This window comes from Berghia stephanieae, chromosome 2 (genome assembly GCF_034508935.2).
Source record: "Berghia stephanieae isolate SIO BIC M18660-M18661 chromosome 2, UCSD_Bste_1.3, whole genome shotgun sequence".
Taxonomy (NCBI): Eukaryota; Metazoa; Mollusca; class Gastropoda; order Nudibranchia; family Aeolidiidae; genus Berghia; species Berghia stephanieae.
This window is the reverse complement of record NC_088361.1, coordinates 107,475,494-107,487,993: the sequence shown is the minus strand read 5'-3', so window position 1 is coordinate 107,487,993 and position 12,500 is coordinate 107,475,494. Positions and strand designations below refer to the sequence as shown.

General features: G+C 37.1%; 1 protein-coding gene across 6 annotated transcripts in view; it reads left to right on the top strand.

The window, feature by feature from the left end:
- Window positions 1-12,500, top strand: part of LOC144966194 (dopamine receptor 2-like) — a 297,783-nt gene that overhangs the window by 265,533 nt on the left and 19,750 nt on the right. For 2 of the 6 annotated variants that reach the window (XM_078902350.1, XM_078902351.1), the window contains exon 1: window positions 4,214-4,614. The exons of 1 other annotated variant lie outside the window; for it this stretch is intronic. The gene's annotated coding sequence lies outside the window, so the exon portion shown is untranslated. Of the gene's footprint in view, window positions 1-4,213; window positions 4,615-4,687; window positions 4,888-12,500 lie in introns of those variants that run through there. 3 more of the 6 variants (XM_078902354.1, XM_078902356.1, XM_078902355.1) reach the window with 3 other exon arrangements.

Sequence of the window (12,500 nt, the reverse complement as noted above, 5' to 3'; positions counted from 1 at the left end):
CGCTCGGCGCATCGTTGAGTCCTTGGAGAAGGCTCTTTACTCACATTCTCTCACCGTACTCAGGTGTAAAATGAGTACCTGGCCGTTAACAGCGTTGTCTCTGTCCCAAAAATTTGTAATATCGCCTGACAGGCGTCATGTCTCGTCCTACATGCTGTTGACCAGGGACCCCTTGTAAAGTGCTTTGAGCCCGTTTAGTGGATATTGCGCTATATAAAAGCTCAAGTTCTTTTGTTTGTTTTTTTTTAATTTTTAGATTAAAGGTCTATTCTCATTCACCGTAAACTCTTGTAGCACTACGATCGTCATCTGTTTTCCCATATCTATTAATAGAGCTGCTTGATTGAAATGTTGGAATACGATTCAATAGTCTGATGTCACGCCGCCTGGCAACGGCGGCCATCTTGGTTCTAAGCTAAACAAAGAAAATCATTACTTTTTATTCTTCATGCTGGCTAGAACTTTTCATATGCCTTGTGATCCGAATCTGTAAAAGTCAAAACATGATCAAATTTATGGGGTTTTTTTTCCTCTGGATACGCTTTTATGCTCGCCGGAGAAATATTTCATACGACGTCCGGCATTGTTCCGATAGTTTAGAGCCAGTGTTACTAAGTTACCATGCGTCATTAGGAAGGAAGTGACGTTACGAATGTTGAAGAGTATTCAGTATCACCGTGGCCTTCGTAAAGTTATGGCCTGACACTGACCAAAAATGACGTCAAAATGCCAGTCTTTTGCCACTAAAGAAAACAAATCGTGAGTTGTATTCAATAGTTCAACCAATGAAATAACTTGTTTCCATGAGCACTACTAACGACAACTCACTAGGCGGTGCAAAAACCAAATAATGACGTCAAAATGCCAGTCTTTTTGGACTTCAGTGTCATAACGATGGCTACGGTATCACTCGGTAAAACTATAGCTTAAGCACAATATTATAGATAGAATGAAGTTGACGTCACACGAGTCTTTGTTATTGTTTGTTTTTTGGGGGGGTTTTTTTGTTTTTGTTTTTTGCCATCCACGTTTATGAGTAATTCTCACTTAACTGCATTATCCAGACTATAAAATGTCATGGTTACACATTTTGTGTGTTGGTCCGTTATACTTCCGGATGGCAATGTTGTGATCTGCTTAGCCAAGCGCATCCTATCTATAGAATACCCGTTTCCCTAAGCAGAATTATATAGTTCTTCGAAGGCCTGGATATAGATAGTATGCACTTGGCTAAGAAGCTCATAACACTGCCATCCGGAAGTATAACGGTCCAACACACAAAACTGTGTGTATCCATGAACATTTATAGTCAGGTTAATACAGTTCAGTGAGCATTACTTATAAACGCGGATGGCAAAAAACAATAACAAATACCTGAGTGACGTCATCTTCGAACTATCTATACACTTAGGTGATCTGGCACAACATACTGTTTATTAAAAAGTTTTTTTGAAATAAATGTTTAACCCTCTCCATACCAACTGTAGGAAAATGGTCACATTCATTACGATACAACCAACATTTTTCTTATTCAAATTTCTCTTGTATATCATGCAATTTAAATAAAATGAACAGTGTGTTGAAGAGCATGTTTTGATAAAGAAATTATTTATCGCAAGAACATATTGCTATTATGTGTGAGTGACAAAAAATCTATTTTTGTGTTAGTTGGGTGTAAAGTTTTGGGGAAACTCCCGAAAGTGGCTGGTAACCAAAAATGCATGGTTTTCGTCGTAATATTATATTGGTTGGTCTGATAACCAGCTTGATTTAACATTGCTGTGGTAGACAATATTTGGCGTTGGTTTGAGAGTATTTCCATTACAACAATTTGAGTTATCATACCCACAAATGAGTACATGTAGATCTGTATCAATAGCCATGAAACAAGATTGAGTCAAACTCATGATAAATTATTGGACGCTGGACACGAATCTGGCATTAAGAAAGCAAAATATGTCGTCTTTTTTTTTTTTCAACACCCCCCCCCCCCCCACCCCACGCCCCTTCAGTTCAACGACCTCCGGTAAAAATATTAAGTATGCTATAAAATCCCCGGCCTCTGCCGAGGCCTCGAAACCTTCATCCCGACCTCAGGAAATGTGCCATATAGATAGTATGCAGATGACGTCACTCAGGCCTTTGTTATTGTTTTTGCCATCCGCGTTTGTGAGTTGTTCTCACTAAACTGTATTAACCCGACTATAAAAGTTCATGGTTACACAGAGTTTGTGTGTTGGTCCGTTATACTTCCGGATGGCAATGTTGTGAACTCCTTGGCCAAGCGCATTCTATCTATAGATAGTTCGAAGTTGACGTCACTCAGGTCTTTGTTATTGTTTTTTGCCATCCGCGTTTATGAGTAATTCTCACTAAGCTGTATTAACCTGACTATAAACGATATGGTTGCACACAGTTTTGTGTGTTGGTCCGTTATACTTCCGGATAGCAATGTTGTGAACTTCTTAGCCAAGCGCATACTATCTATACTAAGGGTTGTTTGGTCTCGAATCTCGCCTCGGTCCTGTTGGAGGCCGGGACTCGCAGTGTAGGGCGCCTATAAGATTAATCTTTATTCCTTTGTTATCTCTAATATAAATTTAAATTACGAGAGAAAAAAATTAGAAAAGAACAATAACCCAGAAAAGACTGCGGCTATGTGGTCTTGTGGTATGACACCCGCTTTCGGATCGGAAGGTCCTGGGTTCGAGCCTCGCGCTCGGCGCATAGTTGAGTCCTTGGAAAAGGCTCTTTACTCACATTCTCTCACCGTACTCAGGTGTAAAATGAGTACCTGGCCGTTAACAGCGTTGTCTTTGTCCGAAAATTGTAATATCGCCTAACAGGCGTCATGTCCCGTCCTCAATGTTAAATGTTGCTGTTGACCAGGGACCCCTTGTAAAGCGCTTTGAGCACATTTAGTGGATATTGCGCTATATAAAAGCTCAATTTAAAAAATTTTTAAATCAAAACAACATTTTAAAAAATAAATAATTTTTTTTAAAAAGAAATTTTAAATGCATTCCTGTCCATCTTGAAAACAAACCTATCAAAACAAACAAACAAAAGTGCCTTTATAACCTGAACTGATATCACATAATATCTCGCAAGAGTTACTTGTGTGTGTGTGTGTGTGTATGGGTGTGTGTGTGTGTGTGTGTCGATATCGCGCCTAAACATCCACGTTAATCGTGCTCCGCGGCGCTTTACATAATAGAATAGGGTGGAGGGCAGACCGCACGAACTGTTTCGATAACAGGTCTATTCTCATTCACCGTAAACTCACGTAGTACTACGATCGTTGGAGTTTATCCGTAGCCATCGTTATGTTATAGCCTGATACTGAAATCCAAAAGGACTGCAGTTTGACGTCATTATTTGTTTTTTGCACCGCTTAGTGAGTTGCCGTTAGTAGAGATCATGGAAAAAGTTATTTCATTGGTTGAACTAGTGAATATAAGTCACGATTTGTTTTCTTTTGTGGCAAAAGACTGGCATTTTGACGTCATTTTTTGGTCAGGGTCAGGCCATAACTTTATGAAGGCCACGGTTTATACCGGTGTTTATAGCGTGAAACGGACAGTAGCAATTGCTTGCTATCTTTTGGACGCTAGTTAATCGCAACTTACTTTCCGTCAGATCAATCAGACCAGCTACCATTTCACTGCTGGGTGGACAGAGGAGTCCGAAAAATATATCGACGTCACCCAGTATCGATCACGCTCCCTTTGCATGAGAAGCGAGTGCTCTACCAACTGAGCTATCAGGACTGAAACGAGAGAGCGGGAACTGAAAAAGAAGATAGAGAGAGAGAGAGAGAGAGAGAGAGAAATAGAGAGACATAAATAGAGAGCGAAAGAGGAAAAGAGAGAGAGAGAGAGAGAGAGGGTGAAGAGAGAGAATTTTAGAGAAATAAAGAGAGAGAGAGAGAGAGAGAAATAGAGAGACATAAATAGAGAGCGAAAGAGGAAGAGAGAGAGAGAGAGAGAGAGAGAGAGAGAGGGGGGGGGGAAGAGAGAGAATTTTAGAGAAATAAATAGAGAGAGAGAGAGAGAGAGAGAGAGAGAGAGAGAGAGAGAGAGAGAGAGAGAGAGAGCTTGACTCATGATTGATAGACGGCTCGTTCTGCTCCGCTTGTTGATAATTCGCCACCACCACCACCACCACCACCATTGCTTCGGTGTTGCTTATGACGGACGAACTACTACAAGTTTCTTACAAGCCTAGACTAGACGCAGCCCCCTCTTTGTCGGGTATTTATAATATCAGGTTTAGTGCTCGGCTAGGAGAGGCGGAGTCTCGTTGTATTAGTAGCTATTACATGGAATTTATAAGAGTTGACCGAATGGACCTGCGTGACAAAACAAAACGTAAACCCGTAAACCCAGCTATCTAACTTTCGTGGTGTGTAAGACGACTTGTTCAATGTAGATTTAATAATATACTTAATCAGTTGATGCGGATATAATCTAAACACGTATTTTTATTGTTATTTGTACATCGTTATGATATGATGTCATGTGAAATACGAGGAGTGTGATAATGTTACTATGATAAGATCGTGAGTGGTTTATCAAGATTGTGTATGGAAGTAGAGCATTATTATTTGATTTGGTAAGCGAGTTATTCAACTATTTATTATTATGTGGTTTGTTGTTATAAAAACTGTGGTAGATTTTACTTTTCTTTTCAGAAAGTAAAATGATTTGTATTGGATTATGTTTTCAGTGTAAAAAGTGATGGATATTTATTCTTCCTTTATGTTTTTCGTTGTAATTCTTGTGTTTGTTTATTCTACTTACAGTTAAAAGATGATTATACTAAAGGATATTATTGTAGTTACTTCATCTCTGATCCTCACTGTGCGCTTAATAATAGGAATACAATGTAATTACTGATACTTACTGTTCGTTGATTGTTATTGTTAGCCGCTTTTTTTCTTTCTTGCTGTCATCGTTTCATAGTCGTTATGTGAGTATGCATGTGTGTGTTCTGTTTGTGTGTGTTTGTTTGTTTTTGTGTGTGTGAGTGTGTGTGTGTGTGTGTCGATTTTAGGTTGTGTTTTTTTTTTTTCTCAATATCAAAATGCAACTATTTATGAGCTTTCTTGATAACCAATATCAATATATATATATATATATATATATATATATATATATATATATATATATATATGTGTGTGTGTGTGTGTGTGTGTGAGAGAGAGAGAGAGAGATAGATAGAGAGAGAGAGAGAGAGAGAGAGAGAGAGAGATTGTGTGTGACTTTCTTAGATTTTATTTTTATTATTTGTTTTTTGCTGTTGTTGTATTTTCTTGGGTTATCTAATTTGTCTCGTTCATTTATGTTTTTTTGTTGTTTTTTTTTGTTTTGTTTTGTTTTTGGAATATTGTTGTTTTTGTTTTGGTCTCCTATGTTGTTTTGTTTTGTTATTTGTTGGGTTTGGGGGTGGGGGTTGTTTGTTTTTTGTTTGTTTTATTTTGTTTTGTTTTGTTTTTGGGGTATTTTTTTTGTTTTTTTATTTTTTTTTATTTTTTTTTTTTTTGCTTTTTTTTAAATTTGTTTCGTTCATTTTTGGTTATGTGATGTTTTGTTTTTTAGGTTTTTGTTTTTGTTTATTTTTTTTTATTTTTTTTGTTTTTTTTTTTTTTTTGGATTGTGTTGTTTTTTAGAGTGGGGGGGGGGGGTGTTGTGGGGGTTGTTATTGGATTTTTTCTCATGAATATTTTTATTTTTATCTTTGTTATTTCTTTCCTTTCCCGATTTTATTTTTCATTGAGTTTCTAATTATTTATTTCTCGTTGCGCCTTGTGTGTGTGTGTGTGTGTGTGTGTGTGTGTGTGTTTGGTTAGTGATGTAAGAGGATTGGGATGGCGATGTAATAAAAATTCCAAACCATTCCGTTTATATTAACATCGTATTATTTGTGCGGCTATGTGGTCTAGTGGTATGACACTCGCTTTCGGATCGGAAGGTCCTGGGTTCGAGCCTCGCGCTCGGCGCATAGTTGAGTCCTTGGAAAAAGGCTCTTTACTCACATTCTCTCACCGTACTCAGGTGTAAAATAAGTACCTGGACGTTAACAGCGTTGTCTTTGTCCGAAAAATTGTAATGCAGCCTAACAGGCGTCATGTCCCGTCCTACATGTTAAATGTTGCTGTTGACCAGGGACCCCTTGTAAAGCGCTTTGAGCACATTTAGTGGATATTGCTCAATTTTTTTTAAAGTTTTATTTGAGTTGCATTACCCGCTATTTTATCGTCGTCTTTGATAAGTCGCTGTTCATGTCCCCATTATCAAGTCATATCCTGTTTTCATTACCAAACAAAAGTTTAGATCAAAATGATTAGTTGTAAAGATCAAGATCAAAATGATTAGTTGTAAAGATCAAGATCAAAATGATTAGTTGTAAAAATCAAGATCAATACGATTCTACGAATCAATTACCATTATCAAATATTTCCTCTTCAATGAAATTCCTGGAAAATTTCCTTTTCATAAGACTTAATGAATCTCTTAATAATGACCCTGTTTACTCTGTCTGCAAGGATTCCGTACCCTGCAATGCGGCTATGTGGTCTAGTCGTATGAAACTTGTCTTTGGATCGGAAGGTCTAGGGTTCGAGTCCCGCTCTGAGAGGCGAAAAGTTGAGTCCTTGGAAAAGCTCTTTACTCACATGCTTTCACCTTATTTGGGTGTAAAACGAGTTCCTGGCTGTTAACAGCGTTGTCTCTGTAGGAGAAAAAAAAATGGTACCATCGCCTAACAGGCGTCAAGTCTCGTCTACGTGTTGTGTTGTTGTTAGCCGGGGACCCCTTGTAAAAGTGCTTTGAGATATATGTGTCAGTGCATGACATAATCAGTCGGAAGGTGAACATTTCCTGAAGTTATGGTATCCAGCAACTTTTCTCAAATCTCATACTTTTTCAACTTTACTAGATGGAAAAAATATGTAGAAGTGAAAGTAAGCTGTGATATTTCCTGAAGATGCACAAAAAGGGTTGATTTAACCATTTATGACAAGAACTTATTTTTTATAAAAATCGACCTTCTAACTAAACTTGGCAATATCTCAGTTCAAACCTTTTCACAATCCGACTGATTATTTCATTCACTGTAACATATACTCTAATTTCTTTTTTCAATGACCCATTTTGAATTCCGTGCCGCTTTATGGTCATGTGGGATGACACTCACTCTCGAACCGGGGATCCTCTGGTTTCCAAGTCCCGCCGCACAAAATGATTCATTGAAAAAATCATATTTAATCACATTCTCTCACTACACGTTGGTGTAAAATGAGTACCTATTCGATAACCCCTTTGAAGGTCGCTTTTTCATACACATTATTTTTAATCTGACAAAAGGACGTCTTATAAGAATAATTATACCAAATTGTAATCTATATTTAGAGTTTGTCGTTAATAGTGCTTCATTCTCGGATCTCTCTAATTTTCTTAAGTGACTTTATGTTTCTCGCTAGACTCTAGCACGTCGGATTTGAGCACGCTCTGCAATAAGCCTACGACTCGCTGGAGACGGGTGGCCGAGTGTATTGGTTACGACCATTATCATCTAGAGAGATGTTAATGGTTACCTCCCATGAGCATCAGATTTCAGCACTCTCTGATAGATTCTAGCACGCTTTCTTGCTTCTCCCGATAGCATGATAGAATACAGCGTGTACTGTACTTTGAGCTATGATAAACAAGCTAAAACGAAATGACTGTCCTTAGTACCTATAGATAGTTTGCACTTGGCTAAGAAGCTCATAACATTGCCATCCGGAAGTATAACGGACCAACACACAAAACTGTGTGTATCCATGAACGTTTATAGTCTGGTTAATACAGTTCAGTGAGCATTACTCATAAACGCGGATGGCAAAAAACAATAACAAAGACCTTAGTAACATCATCTTCGAACAATCTATTGGGCAAATAGAATTAATAATCTCGTAAACACGCTTGAAAACTGTTCGCAGAAGTTAAAATATGAAAAACTGAACTATTGTGGACACGTTCGGAGACACAATACCATCTAAAAATCAGTGCTAGAGGGAAAAGTAGTTGACAGAAAGGCAAGAGGAAACCCAGGGAAGTCCTTGTCTATCAAATATATCACGTGGCTTATTGTAAAAAAAAAAGTTTAAGTTTAGGATAGACTATCATTTCCCCTTATCGATGATTAAACTAGAAAGAAAGAAAAACAAAGTAAGCAGGCATTCAGTTTGGAGGAAAATTATCCTAACAGAAATTTTTTAAAACCACGATTGTATTGAGACAAATTATACTTTCGAGCCCGAAGCGAACTCGAATGAAGTTTTAGTTAAATACGTTTGAAAAACTGATGCAGACAGGGAAATGTATTTATCTATTTGCCTGTTTTCACCAAATAAGTCAATTAATTTAGCATTTTTCAGGATCATTGATATAAAATTTAGTACAGATTTGCAGAAACAGATTTTTAGAAAGTTCGTGATTAGTTTTAAAACTAATTTTTAAAAAATCAAAATTAAAAACTTGAATCAAAATTTCGGGCGTTCACTTTTTGTTTGTTTACTGGATATTTGATAATATAATCATTGCATCCCGAGTCACTTGGATTCAACTGTCATTCAAAACATGCAATTGAAACGAATTATTGTACACCAGTCCAAAAAAAAGCGTAATTACTACGGTGTCATAATGACAGGATTACACAGTGTACACATTCAAACAATACAACCAAACACGGTTTTACAAACTTTTGAATTTGACTCTATAAGAAACATGATATTACGGGCGATCGCTTCTCATCTTGAAACACAAAGAACTCGAGGTTTCAAGAGTAAGGACAACAAAAGGTTCGGTTAGGGTTAAGAAAACGGATTTAGGGGTGTCTTTCTCGTCCGAGAGATCACGTATGTTCCTTCAAGGCTATTGGGTTTTATGGTAATAATGAACTATACAGTTATTTGTGTGTTTGACATTTAATAATGTGAAACAACGGGATGTACAGTAAACTGTCAAATTAGTGAATGAATCAATGAATGCTGGCTGTGTATCTCTGAAAAATGTTATTGATGCATGGAAGTTACAAAAATCATTAAATGGTTTGTAATGCCTATTAGTTCTTAAACAATACAGTACGATTCGATACGTTAGGATAAGATATGATACAATACGTTACGATACGTTAGGATAAGATACGATCAATACGATGCGATACGTTAGGAAAAGACACGATACCATGCGTTACGTTTCGTTCAGATAATAGACAGATTGCGCATCGGGGCTCTAACGGGGCCGATTAGAGATAGACGACGATTGGGATTGTTTGGAAGCTTTAACCCTTTGCCCACTAGTCATTATGACATCCGTAATGCTATCGCCTTCTACATCTACGCCAGAACAGAAATAGAGGGTGGAGCCTACCATGATATAACATTTTATGGAGCCCTAATTTCGTCATATCAGTTCTGTCCACTGACAGGTGGGTGGATATCGCTTTCCAGAGCTTGTGTCCTTATATGAAATTCTGAGTTTTTGACCAATCAACGATTGCTCTTTTGATAGCTCGCTTGTCAAAATGAGTCAGCTCAACCCTTGATTTATGTACAGGCATCACAGGCGGTATATGTTGTGTAACTTCAAAGACCACGTTTGACCGAAAGCGATGAATGGAAGCCCTACTGTGGCGTGGAGAACGAGGTCTTGTATGTATAGTTACGTCATATCTCAACGCTCGTGAATTCTTAGTACGGCTGGACTCACAATCAAAACACGAAATATGTGTTTTAAACTCTTGAATCAATCGAGTTACATCAGTGCGTTCGTCTCATTGAGAAATGAAAAACGATATATAAATCAAGAACATCGACCGGAAAACAATGAAATTATCATAAAATTATAAAATTTGAGAAAGCTGTTTTCAAAATCAAATCTATTACAAAAAAGGTTATTTGTAGACCGATTTTTATGAGACAAAGACAATTTTTCTCCAATTTTCAAGCTGATTCCAACAATGAGGTTTTCAAATTTATCGCGATAAGATTATTTGTCATTATTTTTTTTTAATACCCAATTGACTGCTCAGGAAATGAATACGTAATCCTTGATGGCTAGCGAGTAGGTGTTAAATTTTGCTTACCCTTTCCCACGTAGACGCACACACACACACACACTCACACACACACACACACACACACAGACTTATCGTCGTCTAGCATCCTATCGTTCGGCTCGACGATTAAAAGGGGTTCGTATCGTCGCTAAAATAATTACAAAATACATATATTTAAAATATATTTATAGTAATGTGAATTAAATATTTTAATGCTCTAATATATCAAGAATGATCATTATTATGATTTATTACGGTGTGAATTGAATTAGACCTTTAAAACTGAAGTTTAATCTGACACCCTACTCGCTGTTATCATTCGAGTCTAAGTTGTAATGAGGCAACTTTGGCCAGAAGTGAAAGACATACATTGTGTGTTCAGTCTGTGTGTGTGTGTGTGTGTGTGTGTGTGTGTGCGTCTGCGTGGGAAAGGGTAAGCAAAATTTAACACCTACTCGCTAGCCGCCAAGGATTACATATTCATTTCCTGAGCAGTCAATTAGGTATTAAAAAAAATAATGACAAATAATCTTATCGCGATAAATTTGAAAACCTCATTGTTGGAATCAGCTTGAAAAGTGGAGAAAAATTGTCTTTGTCTCATAAAAATCGGTCTACAAATAACCTTTTTTGTAATAGATTTGATTTTGAAAACAGCTTTCTCAAATTTTATAATTTTATGATAATTTCCTTATTTTCCGGTCGATGTTCTTGATTTATATATCGTTTTTCATTTCTCAATGAGACGAACGCACTGATGTAATTCGATTGATTCAAGAGTTTAAAACACAGATTTCGAGTTTTGATTGTGAGTCCAGCCGTACTAAGAATTCACGAGCGTTGAGATATGACGTAACTATACATACAAGACCTCGTTCTCCACGCCACAGTAGGGCTTCCATTCATCGCTTTCGGTCAACCGTGGTCTTTGAAGTTACACAACATATACCGCCTGTGATGCCTTTACATAAATCAAGGGCTGAGCTGACTCATGTTGACAAGCGAGCTATCAAAAGAGCAATCCGTTGATTGGTCAATAACTCAGGATTTCATATAAGGACATAAGTTCTTGAAAGCGATATCCACCCACCTGTCAGTGGACAGAACTGTTATGATGAAATTAGGCTCCATAAAATGTTATATCATGGTAGGCTCCACCCTCTATTTCTATTCTGGCGTAGATGTAGAAGGCGATAGCATTACGGATGTCATAATGACTAGTGGGCAAAGGGTTAAAGCTTCCAAACAATCCCAATCGTCGTCTATCTCTAACGGGACCCGTTGGCGCAAACTCAGTAATACACGATACCATGCGATACGTTACGTTAGGATCAGATATGAAGAATTTTGAAATTAAAGTCAAAATGATCCAAATAAGGAAATTAAATTTGAAGTTCATGAAACAAAACTCACTCTACTCGTTGAAAGTTTTTATTTTAACTCAAATTTTGTAATTTAAGCTTAAAATTTACTTTTAAGCATTTGGATCACCCCGAAAATAAATACAAATATCGTTTCTAGGCGATTGGTCACATTCAGACTGATGTGACCCTTCCAACATGAAAGGATATTAAAGAAAAAAACAGGGGTGTCATGATAATAGGGTCTGCAATTTTGCAGATCATCTTTCCGCTGTATGTTGGTTAACAATAAACTAACTTTGATTCTAAGGGGGTGATTTGATATAATATGTTTGCTTTTGAATGATTGATACATTTTATTTGGGTATCTTTTTCCTTGTAAACCGAGGATGTCAAGTCTGGATGCCTCTTGGCTTTATCTACGAAAGATACCAGACGCTCGTATTTGAAAAAATAATTGTCATTTATATCTTCATTGTTACTGTCTAGTTGAACTACAAAACATTGACTTCTTCTAATGTCAAAATTTAATCGCTTATATTTGTCATAATCTTGAAATAAGGAGTAACCACTTGAAGGTCGTAGTCCGGAAAAACATGTATTTAAAGATTTGGTTTTTGAAAACTCGTCCTTCAAATATCTATCGATTTAAATAACCCTTGGCTAGGCAATAACTCTTAGACCTGGAATTTTCCTCTTTAACCCTCTCCTTACCACCCATAAAAATTCGTCACATTCGTTACGATATAAATCATCAAATTATGTACCATTCTAAATACTTGACACTTACTTACTTACGTATCCGAACCAGCGACCACCTGAGCTCTAGCCCTTCGGTCTTGTGCCATGATGTAGAAGTTAGACGTCTTTTGTAGTTGTTCCAGGTGACTATAAAGTGTGTTACTGATGCTTGGATTTGGTAGGAGGAATGTGCATCTCAGGTCTTCAAGAAAAACTTGACACTGTATTGTAAAGCTTATTTAGTTGAACAATATTATGTATAGATTGTACTTGTTGCTTTTCTGTTTGGGTGAA